The sequence below is a fragment of the Xenopus laevis genome, chromosome 2S (assembly GCF_017654675.1).
Source record: "Xenopus laevis strain J_2021 chromosome 2S, Xenopus_laevis_v10.1, whole genome shotgun sequence".
Taxonomy (NCBI): Eukaryota; Metazoa; Chordata; class Amphibia; order Anura; family Pipidae; genus Xenopus; species Xenopus laevis.
Window position 1 is genome coordinate 117,491,201 of NC_054374.1, and position 14,197 is coordinate 117,505,397.

Consider the following 14,197-nt stretch of genomic DNA (forward strand, 5'->3'; position numbering starts at 1 on the left):
AAAACAGGATTGAACTGGGTTGTGCAAGGCCCACCGAAACTGCTACCCCACGGACCCCCACAACCCCTCTGTGGCCCCTGCCACCTGCCCACTCACCTACCACCCCCCTGTGGCGCACCTTAACCAATATTGGCGGAGGGAGGGCAGTGAATACACATTGATGAACAATGCACATCAGTTTCTCCTGGTAAGTAGACTACTGTCTAACCCTAACAGCAAAACTACAAATACAGCAACTTTCATGGTTGCCTTATTAACTATTGCATTCACTTGAGCTTTTTAGCATGATGTATGTCCACAATAGAATAGCATGAATAGCATGGTGCAGATGAATTCTGATGATGCCCCCTGCGCTGAAGGAACAGCAGGTATATTTGGTGCCAGTGGGTGACTAAAGCTACCCATAGACGCAAAGTTTTCTCTTCCCGAACTACCGATTTTAGGGAAGTCCGACCAATCCTTCGAAATTATCGTGCGGTTAGTGGGATTCGAACGATCGTACATCTTACGATATCAGAAAATTGATCGGCCAGGCTGAAAAATCTTTATCGGTCCCAGTGCAATCTATCTATGTCTGCAGGGACAAGCAGGCAGCTCCCCTTTGTTTTCCTGGCAATATCTCCTGAAATGGTCTTTTTAGTTGATGGACAATTCGTACAATCGTACAATCGTTTAGAGATAATCGTGGTCTCACGATGATGATCGGATCTTTTAAAAATCTTTACATCTATGGCCAGCTTTAAGCCTCTGAGATCCTGTGCCAATTCCACATTGTGAGACTCCATATGGGAAAAGCCCAAAGAGGTACATTTAATAAAGGAATCACATACTAATTCTGTAACCTAACCTCTATGGGACTCAAATGGCAGAAGTCAACCTGCAATCTGAAAAAGTATAGTCTGTATGCCAGCAGCACGGAGGTGTGATTTAGAAAAGATATGTCTTTATTGAGCTTAATTGCAGCTGCTGTCATGTGTGGGCGAAGCAACTTGATCTGTGAACTATGGGTGCCCCCCACTGGGGCAACAGGAGCAAACTGAGCACTAACACTAAGGGCCTTATTTAGCAAAATCCTAATTTTTCTGACTATTTAAGTAAAATAAATTCTGACCAAACTAGAATCCACTATTGGACCATATTTATTATTATTACTATTTTATTAAAAAAGCATGAAAAACACAAAAAAAATTCGAGCAAAAATCCAAATCGCACAAGTTTTTTCCCGAATCCCTTGAATTTTTCCCAAAAACTCTGAAATAGTCAGATTTTCGTGGCTAAGTCCAGCCACTAGCATGCCTTGGAGAAATTATTGAGTATTTAATTCCAGCGCAGACCACAGAAACTTCCAAATAGGATAGGGACCTGTCCCATTGACTTATATAAAACCTTGGTAGGTCTGAGATGTCGGATTTTCGGATTTTCGGATTCTGATTTTTTCCATCCTCGGGGTATAATAAATCTAAAAATTGAGGCTTTTTTTCTACTAAAAGTTCTGATTTATAGTAAAAAAAAAAGCTATATTTTTTTCAGTTTTTGGCATTCAATAAGTAACCCCCTTAATGTTTGTTTCATTGGGAGATCAAATGGGCCTGCTAGATACATACACTCAGTAAAAAGAATCCAGCCTGGATTTATGACAAAACAATATCAACATAACACAGATGTCTTGTTATGTGTATTCTTTTATACGCAACAAATCACATAGAGGGTAAGAAATATTATACTGGTATGGGATCCATTATCTGAATTACAGGAAGTCCATGTCCCACAAACTTTTTAAAAAATGATTTCCCTTTTCTCTGTAATAATAAAACTATAACTAACCTAACTGAGCTGCAAGAACCCATATTGGTGGCAAAGCAATGCTAATGAGATTTTTCAATGTTTAAACTATTGTTTTTTTTTTAGTAGACTTAAGGTTTTTTACAGAAAGATCCATCATCCAGAAAACCCTAGGTTTCAAGCATTCTGAAAAATAGATCCCATACCTGTGATACATCGAAACACAGCATTCTGAGTCAGTGGAAAGGCACAGTAGGTTTTTGGCAACTAACTTATTTGTCTATGTTTTGCAATTACACAGCAGAAGAGATAAGAAATACTATAATGTACAAACGAAACAACTACTCAGGGTTATCAATCATGGGCTAATTATCTGTCATTTTATTTACCATATTAATATCTATGTGTAATTAAATGTTATAATAACAACATACATTCTCCATTTAATGTCTGTGTGTTTATTTATCAAGGCATGTTTATTATATGGGTGTCTCCATGAGGTGCAGTTCAGAGTCATGTCCTACACCTTGTGTGGTCTTGTGACTCTATGCCCTTACACAATACAGGCATGGGACCTGTTATCCAGAATGCTCGGAACCTCAGGTTTTCCGGATGTGCATCACACCACCATAAGTCTACTAAAAAATTAAATAAACCTAATTATTTTGCCTCCAATAAGGATTCATTATTCATATTAGTTTGCTTAACTGCAGTCGTATTATAGAGAATAAGAAAATTATTTTTAAAGATGTAAATTCCTTGATTAAAATGTGAGCTTTCTGGATAACAGATCCTGTATCTGTATTGTGAACTCCCAAATATGACATCTATACTGGACACTGTCTGCCATGGAGGCAACTATGAACATCTATAATATAAATACAAATGTTATTGTTATGATTAAGACAAACATTTACACACAATAAACACGTGACTGAGCAAGAACGGCAGATACATAGATGACATCCTTGTAGTTAAGAAAGGTCTAAGTGACTAGATAGAAAAACATATTTCATTATAGGGAAACATAAAGCACATGAAAATGAGTCTGCTAATGAGTTCCTCTTTTTATTTCCAAAATGTTGGGAGGTATGCTACAGGTATATGTATTTATACAACACTAAACACTAGATCGTTCTGATGGTTTAATGCAAATACCAATTATTGTATACTCAGCAGTGAAGACATTTCTTTATTTACACATTCATAATTATGACAGCAATATGTACTCTCCATTGTGTCCATTTTAGCAGTGTTGGACTGCTATACCCAGGGCAGCCAAGACAAGGACCCACCACCCAGCGGCTGCTGCACTGCACGACCCCACCCCCTTTGCCCTCTTTTTTGCCCCACAGTTTGGCAGCGCAGAGCTGCTTACACCCCCACTCTCAGGCTGCACCTCCAGGAATAAATTAATGATGGCTGTGTGTTTCATAGTGGAACGCACAGCCATATTTCATTTAGTATGATGTTTTCTGAACTTGGCTGGCTTGCAGCAGGTCCCAACAGAATTGCGGCTGACCCAGAATCCTGCATTTTAGAGCACCTGCATTTCCGAATTCATTTGTAAGTCAGTGATGCAGTGGGGCAGTGAGTCTAGAGGGCAGATTTAACAAGGGTCAAATTTAAAATTTGAAAAACTTTGAAATTCGAATTCAAAAAAGACCAACCAAAATTAAAGTGGTTTTTTTTGGCCCAATAGGTCAGTTTTCAATCAAATAGGTCCATTTTCAATCAAATTCGAATCGTAAAAATCAAATTAATATAGCATACGAAGTCCACCAATTGACTCCAAATAGGTTCTAGGAGGTCCCCCATAGACTAAAACAGCAATTCGGCAGGTTTTAGATGGCGAATGTTAAACGTTGAATAAAGTACATGATAAATTTAGAAAATCGAATTTTCAATTTCTTTCAAATTCGAATCAAATTTGGACTATTCCCTAGTCAAAGTACACAAAAATTGGCATGAAATTAGAATTTTTTTAATTCGAATTTTCACTTCAACTTTTGATAAATCTGCCCGTAAATGTCTCGCCATTTTGAGCAAAAAAAAAAAACATGTTTAATGCTGTATTTTCCTAAAAAGTAACTCTTTATAGGCAGTCTTTCTACTTGATCTCTAAGACAGTTAAAATGACACATTAGTATTAGAATCCATTTCTGCCAAGTTCTACATTTAATAAAAGCCAATCCTCTCCCAGGTGTTACTATGTATAAACATAAAAAGGAAGGAACAAAGCCACTGACGGTTTGATTTATGTGCGTTCATTTAAATAGCAATATTGTGTCCAAAATAATTTAATTTAAACACAGCTTGTTCCTTTCTTTGTGTACTTTGTGGCAGTATACCCCTGCTGTGTGTGTATATGTTCATTTTATCCATATTTGGTTTAATTTTTCTGTGTGTATTTAAATGTCTTCTTTTGCCTTGTTTTCTCTTTCTGACTCCTACACTTCTACTGTTCTGATCAAAAGGTGCTGGAACATATTTTGTGGAAAAGACAAAGACTGCATGGAAAATATATTTCCAGAATAAATGCTAAGCAGGGCAGCACATGAATCACCGGTTTATATTTACATATTATGATTGGTTTTATCATAAAGTATAATAACTAATTCTTCACTTTGTAGGTTCACAAGGTAAAAATGTAAACCAAAAATATATTTTTTATATCGGAAGCAAGATAATTCTCAAGAAATACAATAAATAAAAGTAGTATAGCTCATCCCTTCAGTTTTGGATGACAGCCCAACCCAAGTACAGTGCCTGTTCATACACCACTCGGATATAAGTGTGAGTTACGCCTGTCTGGCCACAGGATCTCTGCACAATGTTCAGAATTGCATTAGAATGGAAAATATTTTGATAACCACATTGTAAATAAATTACTTTCACTTAATAAAGTACTTGTGAACCAAGCCAATATCGCAGTGTTAATAGAATACTAGGGCCTGTTATTATTAATCATAGTGCCCCATACTCTGACATTAGCAGAGCTCTTCCTCTAATTATTAGTATGCCAGTCACCTGGACATGTCTCTCCCATGGTCTGTCAAACTTTTTATCCTTATCGGAATCTTTTTGCCTTCAAAATTTCTTTTAAAGGAGAACTAAATCCTATAAATGCATATAGCGAAAAATTCACACTATAACCCAGCATTTCTATAGCATTCATGCCTTCAAAGTTATGTATTGGACCTCACAGACAATCCGCAGGGACATCGCCAATTTACTAACATGGGTAGAGGACAGTTCGCTAGCAGAAAATAATGCTAGTGAAACTTTGCTATGAAATGCTCGCGCTGACACATTTTCGCTGGCGACACTTCATAATTACTAGCGCTTGTCTGCCTAAACGTAACTTCGCATTTTGATTAATAAGCGTATGCTTTGTGAATTAACGTATGACAAAGTTGGGCAAAGTGTGGCAGAGCCTTCAGAGGCAAAAATTCCCCCTTTAGTAAATTTGCTTCCATGTATCTCATACACTTTTCTTGTAGATTGTAAGCTCCTACGGACAGGGCCCTCTTTCCCTCTTGTATTGGATGTTTTTCTACTGTATGTAATCTTGTATGTTCAATGTATTCACATATTTATTGAAGAGTGCTGTTGGCTCCTTACAGATACTTATTATTACAACAACAACAAATAATTTTCACAATAGCCCCACAAAGGTAACATTTAGGGACAGATTTAGGGTTGAAGTGAAAATTCAAATTAAAAAAATTTGAATTTTGAGATATTTTTTTTGTGTACTTTGATTAGGGAATAGTCCAAATTTGATTTGAAAAACATTTGAAAATTTGTATATTGAAATTTATGTACTGTCTCGATAAAAATTCTACTTCGACTATTTGACATCTTAAACCTGCCGAATTGCTGTTTTAGCCTATGGGGGACCTCCTAGAACCTATTTGGAGTCAATTAGGGGACAATCGAATACGATGTTACTTCGAACGATTCGAATTCGAACGGCCTATTCACCTTGAAAAAATCCTTTTTTTTTTTTAAAGTTAATAAATTTCAGTTGGTCTTTTTTTATTCGAATTTCGAAGTTTTTTTTTTTTATTTGAAATTCAACGGGGTTTTTTTCCGGAATCCGACCCTTGATAAATCTGCCCCTTAAACGTGCTTTGCTTCTACTTTTAGAAACATTTAATATAATTGGATATAATATTTCTCGAAACTATGGGGCAAACTGAATGATCATCATGGAGCAATCAATTGCAATGGATGTAACAATGAAAAGCATGCTCGTGCTTCCATGAAAGTTTGGTCAAGATCAATAAAAAGATGTAATAAATAATGTTCTAATTGCCCACAGCCTTTTATGAGAGTCAACATCTCAGACCAATCATTATTTTGGCTTCTCTGAGAAAACCAGGCAATCAATTCAAGTCAAGTGTCAAGTCAAGTGGATTTTATTGTCATTTCAGCCATATACTGTAAATAAAGTACATAGTAGAAACAAAATGGCATTCCTCCAGAACACCCTGGTGCTATACAACAACTCTAGTACACGGTCATGCTGGGCAAAGTGGACATTTCAGTTCCTTATGAATATATTTAGTTCAGTCCTTGAGAGTTGAGATACCTGATGGCTTGTGGAAATAGACTGTTTCGCATTCTGGAAGTCAGCGCTGGAATACTGCGGTATCTTTTACAGGATGGCAGGAGGGTAAAGAGATCATGTGCAGGGTGGGTGCTATCCCTGACAATGCTGGTAGCCTTCTGGAGACAGTGGGTGTGGTAAATATCCATAATGGCAGGAAGCGAGACCCCAATGATCTTTTCCGCTGTCCTCACCACCCGCTGCAGGATCTTGCGATCTGATATAGAGCAGTTTCAATACCAGGTAGTGATGCAGCTGCATAAAATGCTTTCAATAGACCCTCTATAGGGTCATACAGTCTATATCAGTTCTATAGTAACCCCCTTTACAACACAGTTTGTGATGCTAATGTATGTATTCAGGTATGTGTTCTTTGTTTATATTTTAAGACAGTATACCCATTCATTGTTTAACTGGCAGTATATGAACAGAGAAAACAAGCTTTTTGAAATCACATGTAGCAATCAATCAATATCCAGTGTACCCCAGATTTATGTTCTACAATGCAGAAAACCATTGGAGGCATTCTAATGTATTCTGTCAACACTTTTAAACACATCCATCAAATCTATTTTCTAATCAAGGTTTAATTTCAGGTTTTGACCTTCAGCATGTCGCCTACCTTCATTTTGCTTAATAGTGTAAGCAATTATTTCCCTGATTGCTGAAAGCTTGATAGCTGCCAATTGGTTTTCCCTATAACACAGAGCATGAAATTATATTTATTCAGTGCAACTGAATGTGTTCAGACATGAAAAGATGACATTTCTGCAGGGACAAACTTAAAAATAATCACATAACACACAGGCAAGCATTGTTAACTGGACAGTAGCTCAAACTAATGCTATACTTACAAAACTCAATTTGAGAAGCTTGAGAAGAGTGTTTTAATATATAACTGATGTTATGTTAAATAAATGAAATCACCAAACCACTTCTCCATCTCAGGGGAACATAATTCAAATGCTAACAAGTTCTTTAAATGATGAATGTCCTTCTATCAGTCTAATGGGCAAGTCTGGGATTGGTGGATGCCAGGAGAACGCTACCTGCATGTGTGATGCCAACTGTAAAGTTTAGTGGAGAGGAATTAATGGTCTGGCGTCACAATCTGGACTAGGCCTGGGGCCCTTTCTCCCAGTAAAAGCACATTCAGTCAATATGAATAGTCTGTGTGCAACACACTGAACACAGAGATCTGTTTGAGGAATTGAGAGAAAAAAATTGTAAAAAAAACCACAGACCTACTTGCAGGAATGTGTAATGTCAACCATATAGTTTGGTGAAGAAAGCTGATATTCTAGAGTCATGGTTTGGGTAGGTCTAAGGCAGTGATCCCCAACTAGTGGCCCCAAAGCAGGTGCTTATTTTATATTCCTTGTGTGGAGGAAGTTTTGGCTTCATAAAAACCATGTGTACAGCCAAACAGAGTCTCCTGTAGGCTGTCAGTCCACATAGGGGTTATTAATGGCCAATCACAGCTCTTATTTAGCACCACCCAGGAACATTTTTTATGATTGTGTTGCTTCCCAACTCTTTTTACAACTGAAACTGGTCTAAGGCAAAGCTATACAATACAACATACTACTCTTGAAAATGTTGTGCTTCCTACTTTGTGACAATTGTTTGGTGAAGGCCCTTTCCAGTTTCAGCACATGAATGACTTCATGCATAAATAAGTTCCATACAGAATTACTCTGCTAAGGTGAAAGAACTAGCCCTGACAACTGGAACTCATGGGGAAATCCATCTTGTGAAAAGACTTTCCAGTGAATACAGGCTGTTAGATCAGTAAATGGAAGTCCAGGTACAGGTAGGCAGGTATCTGAACAATGTTCACCATAAAGTGTAGCTGCTAAAGTAAAGTAACCCATAGGCCAGAAATATTGTTAGCATTTTAATTAAATAAGGCCAATCCATTATTTTACACAGGGCAACCATCAGGAGAATATTTAGTACTTTATTATGTAAATAAAGATAAAGGTTTTTTTTAGCCAATTCTTGTAGCGTACCTCCGCCACTGCTATAAAAAAAGTGCCTATGATTAAGTGCCCAGAAGGCATGAAACGTGTAAGGCCTCCCTCTGAGATGTTCCTTTTTGTATAAATAAAACTTTTTAATTTGCATCTATTTTGGAGTGAAGTCCAGTTTTTGTGCCAGTCTACAACTGACAGCTACATATGAAAAAGTGTGTTTTGTTGATGTGAATCATGTTGTATATCATGGCAGCAACTAATCAGGTGCAATAAGCAACTTTTCTGCCTGGGCCTTTACCTTAATTTTTATGGGGAAGGGAGGGAGGTATGTAATACAGGAGGTACAATTACACTGAGCAAATCCATCAGCAACTTCCCTGGAGTCCAGATTCAATCCAATAAAGAGCGTGTGGCTGGACTTGAAATAGGCTTTTCCTTTAGGATCCCAATGCAACCTGATTGCGCTTGAGCAAAGAAGAATGGGGAAAACTTGCAGTGTCCAGATGTGTCCAGAAGGTGCATTTACTAAATACTAAATTGATGGGGGGTTGTATACTTACATATTCTATTACTAATGTATTTTAAATTACTTTGCAGACATCTGTTTTCACTTTTTACATGAAATAGTTCATTTCTGTTATTAAATGAAATCAATTAATGTAAACACACACACACACAAACATATATATATATATATATATATATATATATATATATATATATATATATATAGTCAAATACAAGAGTCCTCTGCACTCAACCCATTATCAATATATTTAAGACAGCGACAAATGTATAATGAAGCAATAGAATTCTTAATGAATCAGATAAAATTGAGCATAGGACTGGCCAGATATGGGATGACTTTGACGTAGTTGGCCAGCTTAAATATATTGCAATATATGGACAAACAATCCCTGTTTTGTTTAAAGGGTAAGGCATTTTTCAGTAGCAGTATTCACAAAATGTCTCTGTCTTAAATATATTGATAATGGGTTGAGTGCAGAGGACTCTTGTATTTGACTATATGTATTTTGTGGTCACAACCTCATTGCACCCCCGCCTAATGGTTTTAAAAAATAGTGGTGAGCACAACTTTCCCTTGTTTGTTATAGTTATACAGGAGCAGTGACCAGCTCCATGTTGTAGCTCCCACCCTTCCCAGCTATAGTCAGGTGATCCCACTGGTGTCTAATAAAAGGGCAGCCAAGTATGGGGGTTTACTTTGAAAGCAGCTAGTAAGTTGCAGGTAAAACCTAGTCCCTTTGTAAAATGTATAATGAAGCAATAGAATTCTTAATGAATCAGATAAAATTGAGCATAGGACTGGCCAGATATGGGATGACTTTGACGTAGTTGGCCAGCTTAAATATATTGCAATATATGGACAAACAATCCCTGTTTTGTTTAAAGGGTAAGGCATTTTTCAGTAGCAGTATGCACAAAATGTCTCTGTCTTAAATATATTGATAATGGGTTGAGTGCAGAGGACTCTTGTATTTGTCTATATGTATTTTGTGGTCACAGCCTCATTGCACCCCCGCTTAATGGTTTTAAAAAATAGGGGTGAGCACAACTTTCCCTTGTTTGTTTTATATATATATATATATCTATATATATATATCTATATATATCTATATATATATCTATATATATCTATATATATATATATATCTATCTATATATCTATCTATATATATATATATATTCAAAGACAAAAATATATGCCTCTCTTGAAAGCATTAAGCTAATCTGCCATTACAAAATTACTGTCTGAGCACTCCACGGCCATTTGCATTGCTTCGGGTAAAATGATGTTCCTAATTGTCTTTGCTCTTTGTTGTAAGAAAAACTCCTCTTCACCCTTTGTCTATGTAGCGCTATAGTAAACCGACTTGTGCTAGAGCCGTTTACTCTACTTTCCTTGGTGGGCTGAGACCACCGATGAGCTCTCTTTCTCAGGGGTAAGCCCTCGCAGCGGGGTGGAGGCAAAGGGTGTAGTGTAACTGTAACCTGATACGATAGCACAATGATGGGCGCCAGTAGTTCTTTAACAGTTGAACCAAGAACAATATTTATTGAACAAGAGCACATAGATCATTTAGCACATTGATCCACAATGGAGTATAGAACATACACAGCAGCATAAAGGAAGCATATACTCACAGCACGTATAGGCTGAATCCCCACAGGCTAGGGAATATACAGCAGAAAGTAAGCTGACAGCATGTGATGGGTATTGTCCAGTTTTCAGGATATCTTCCAGTGGCAGACTAGGGGAACTCCTGACATCCCTATCTCAACACTTGGTTCCCTACTCTGGGTCAGTAATACCCTGGGATCTTAATCCCTCTAATCTCCTCGGCGGAGCCTTGAGCTGCTCAACTATTTAACCTCTCTATCACTCCTAGAGTGATCTATAAAACGAGTATTGCTATCTAATTACTAGGGCCAAGGCGCCTAGGGTCAGCATCACCCATTCCCTTCCAGCCTGCTTGGTTGGGCTAAAGCAATGGACCCAGAGCACATGGTTCCTAAACCTTTTATACTCTGGCACAGTGCCACTAGTGTACACTGTGTGAACTGCAGGGGTTACATAAGCACAAGGTCCCCATAAGGACCCACTGAGGTGTCCATATTACTAGGGATGTGCCTGTCTGTAAAGTGTAAGGGTGTCTAAGATTTTCACATCCCTACATCTATAATATTCTCTAATGTATTTAAAATGAGTAATCCTCTTCTCTTCAGAGAACACACACGTCCAGTTTAGTTGCACATCTCTGCACTCTTTCCAGCTGATTATTATTCTTCCTATGGAATGACACTTTAAATTTCTTTATATACTCGATGTGAGGTCCTACCAGAGATTGCACTTTACTCCCTTGATCTGATGTCCTTTCTAAATACAAGCGAGTATGGTACTTTGTTGGATTTAGCAACCACTGACTAGAGTTGTAAAGTGTCTTATACACAATAAACCTCCAAATTCTTCTCAATTAAGGAGGCCCCAGTACATTTCATTTAGTTTATAACCAGAATGAGTGTTATTTTTGCCCAAGTTATTAGCTTTCAGCCTCATTGTGCCTCACATGTCTATTTACTGCAGTGGGTGAGAGAAAAAACACCCACTGACTAATTCATTTGAAGCGAGAAAAGATGTTCATTTTGTACAAAAAAAATAAAACCAACACCAATTGACTTTAATACCTTTTGCGAAATTCTTCAATTTTTCCTGAACTTTTTTAGCCACTTTAAGAATTTTTCAGCTAAGAAAAACTGAACAGAATTGCTCATCACTAGTTGCTGTGGGTGACTAGAACTGTACCAAAACCTTTTATTACATATTTCCCAGCCCTCACATCTCATGTTATTGGAAATATAAGGCACACATAGATAATTCCATGTCTGCAGAGCTCCTATGACCCAGCCAACAAAAGATTCTAGTGCAGACCATGCTGGAACCCCATTAGCTAGGGAATAGAGGATCAATAGGGTCCCTCTATAGAGTTTTAATGTAAAACTGTTGTTACTGTTTCAATATATTATTGTGCATATAAACCCACAATCCAGTGCAATTTGCTATAAATCAAGAGTACACTGTATAGCAGTGCAAATTCAATCCATTTTTCCTCCCAAAGTGCTACAACTGAATCATAAGTTTGTAACATTAATACTAAAATCCATATAAAACTAACTAATGAGTTGTGTTTCCCTACAATTTACTAGACATCTGGGCTACAAAACTTTTGCACCATTCACATAAAGAAAGATATATAAAGGTCATATTAACTTGGAATGTTCTCCTCATTCTCAATTTTATGCTGAATGCGTAATCAGGAACTCAGATTCATTTCTCAGAATAAAATATATGATTATGGGTATGGGAAGTCATCTTACTTAAACACTGACATCTTGTGGCTGCCATGGAAAACACAGCTGAAACAGGAATAATGAACTGCACATCAGCAACATGCAGTTTCTTAAGCTTGTAAAATGTCTTTAGATTTACCCACAGTTACACCAAGAATTCTACTTATACTGTATATGCTTTCTGGTCTTGTGGATGTAATCTCACTCTCACAAATTTACCACAGGACCCTAAACTCACAAAATCCCTTTTACCTTCATAAAAAGTAGGGAGAAGACAGACAACACTTAGGGGCAGATTTACTAAGGGTCGAATTCAAAAGTTAAAAAAACTTCGAAATTCGACCCTCGAATTGAAATCCCTCGACTTCGAATATCCCTTCGACTTTGTATTCGATAGAAATCGTTCGATTAGAATGATTTTAAGCAATCGATCGAAGGATTTCTATTTGACCAAAAAAAAACGTAGAAAAGTGCCATGGAAGGTTAACATTGCACTTCGGTAGCTTTAATTTGGCGAAGTATGAAGTCAAACTTTTTTTTAAAGAGACAGTACTTCGATTATCGAATGGTCGAATAGTCGAACGATTTTTACTTCGAAACGTTCGAATCGAAGTCGAATATAGCCTATTCGATGGTCGAAGTACCCAATAATTTACTTTGAAATTCGAAGTTTTTGACATTCGAACCATTCACTCTTTAGTAGATATAAACAAAACAGGTACAGATAAACACTATATTTTTATATGTTAAAAAGTGACCAGTCAGCCTACATATAATGTAAGACTTTAATGCAAACCCCATTGCATTGAAAGGCTAGAAATATATCATATTTCCACAAGCTGTAAATGTGAATGTAAGTTCCTTAATATACATGCTAATATACATTTATGTTTCTCTTGCATTTTACTGGCCTTCCCCATAAAAATGATACAACGTGCCATTGATGTTATTGGCAAGTAAGAATACTACAGGCAGGAAAGGTACAATGTATCTAGAAAGGGAGAGTATTTATATATATCTTCCTATATGTGTGTATATATCCTATGCAGTGGCGGAACTACCGGGGGAGCAGGGGTTGCGAGCGGGCCAGGGCGGCACCCCCTCAGGGCCCCCCCAGCAGTCCGTTCGCCGCTGAAAATGCGGCCAAATGCGGCCGTACGGAGGGGGTTGGGGCCCGGCTGCGCGTCACGCACCAGGGCCCGCCCCCCTCTAGGATCGCTTCTGATCCTATGTGCAGGTGTTTAACAAAATGCAGGTAAAGTTGTTGTACTGTGTTAGCCAGTATAAATGTTACAGGGCAACCCTTGTGAAATAAATTCAAAAGGGTGGCCCTGTAACATGTTTAACAAAATGAAATACAAAAACTATTAGTTATTTTAAGCAAAATTAGAATTATGAACATTCCCTTTCAGTATCACTTTAACTTGCAAATGGAACAGGATTCCTCTTAGTATTGTTAATCCAAGGGCAACGATGGCTGACTCACTACAATATTTCCCTCTGCCATCTTATCTTGTTACCAAAACTGAATTTTCTAGTCTGACGCTGTTTTTGTGTCGTTCTTTCCTCTGTGGTTCCGAAACTTGGCTCTGTGTCAGTTATATATAATACAGAGATAAAGCAAATCTCTCTCTCCCCTAGACTTGACAGAACAGAACCATTTCCTTGGTTTTTCTGCAGAAACTAGCACTGAATATTAAAATGACAGTTGGAGCAGATGGCATGAAATGATTATAATGCACAATAGACATTTATAATGCACAATCATGATCAGTAAGGTAGACAGTGCTATTCGGTATGCAGGTCGTCCCATCCTCCACTTACTACAACTGAATGAACATGATAAATGGTTTCATTTGACTATTAGAATTTTGCTAAGGGAATTTAAAGGGACACTGCAAAGTGTTTGTCTTAACCGCAAAAGGATGTGCATTCTGTAATTAATCAAATGAGA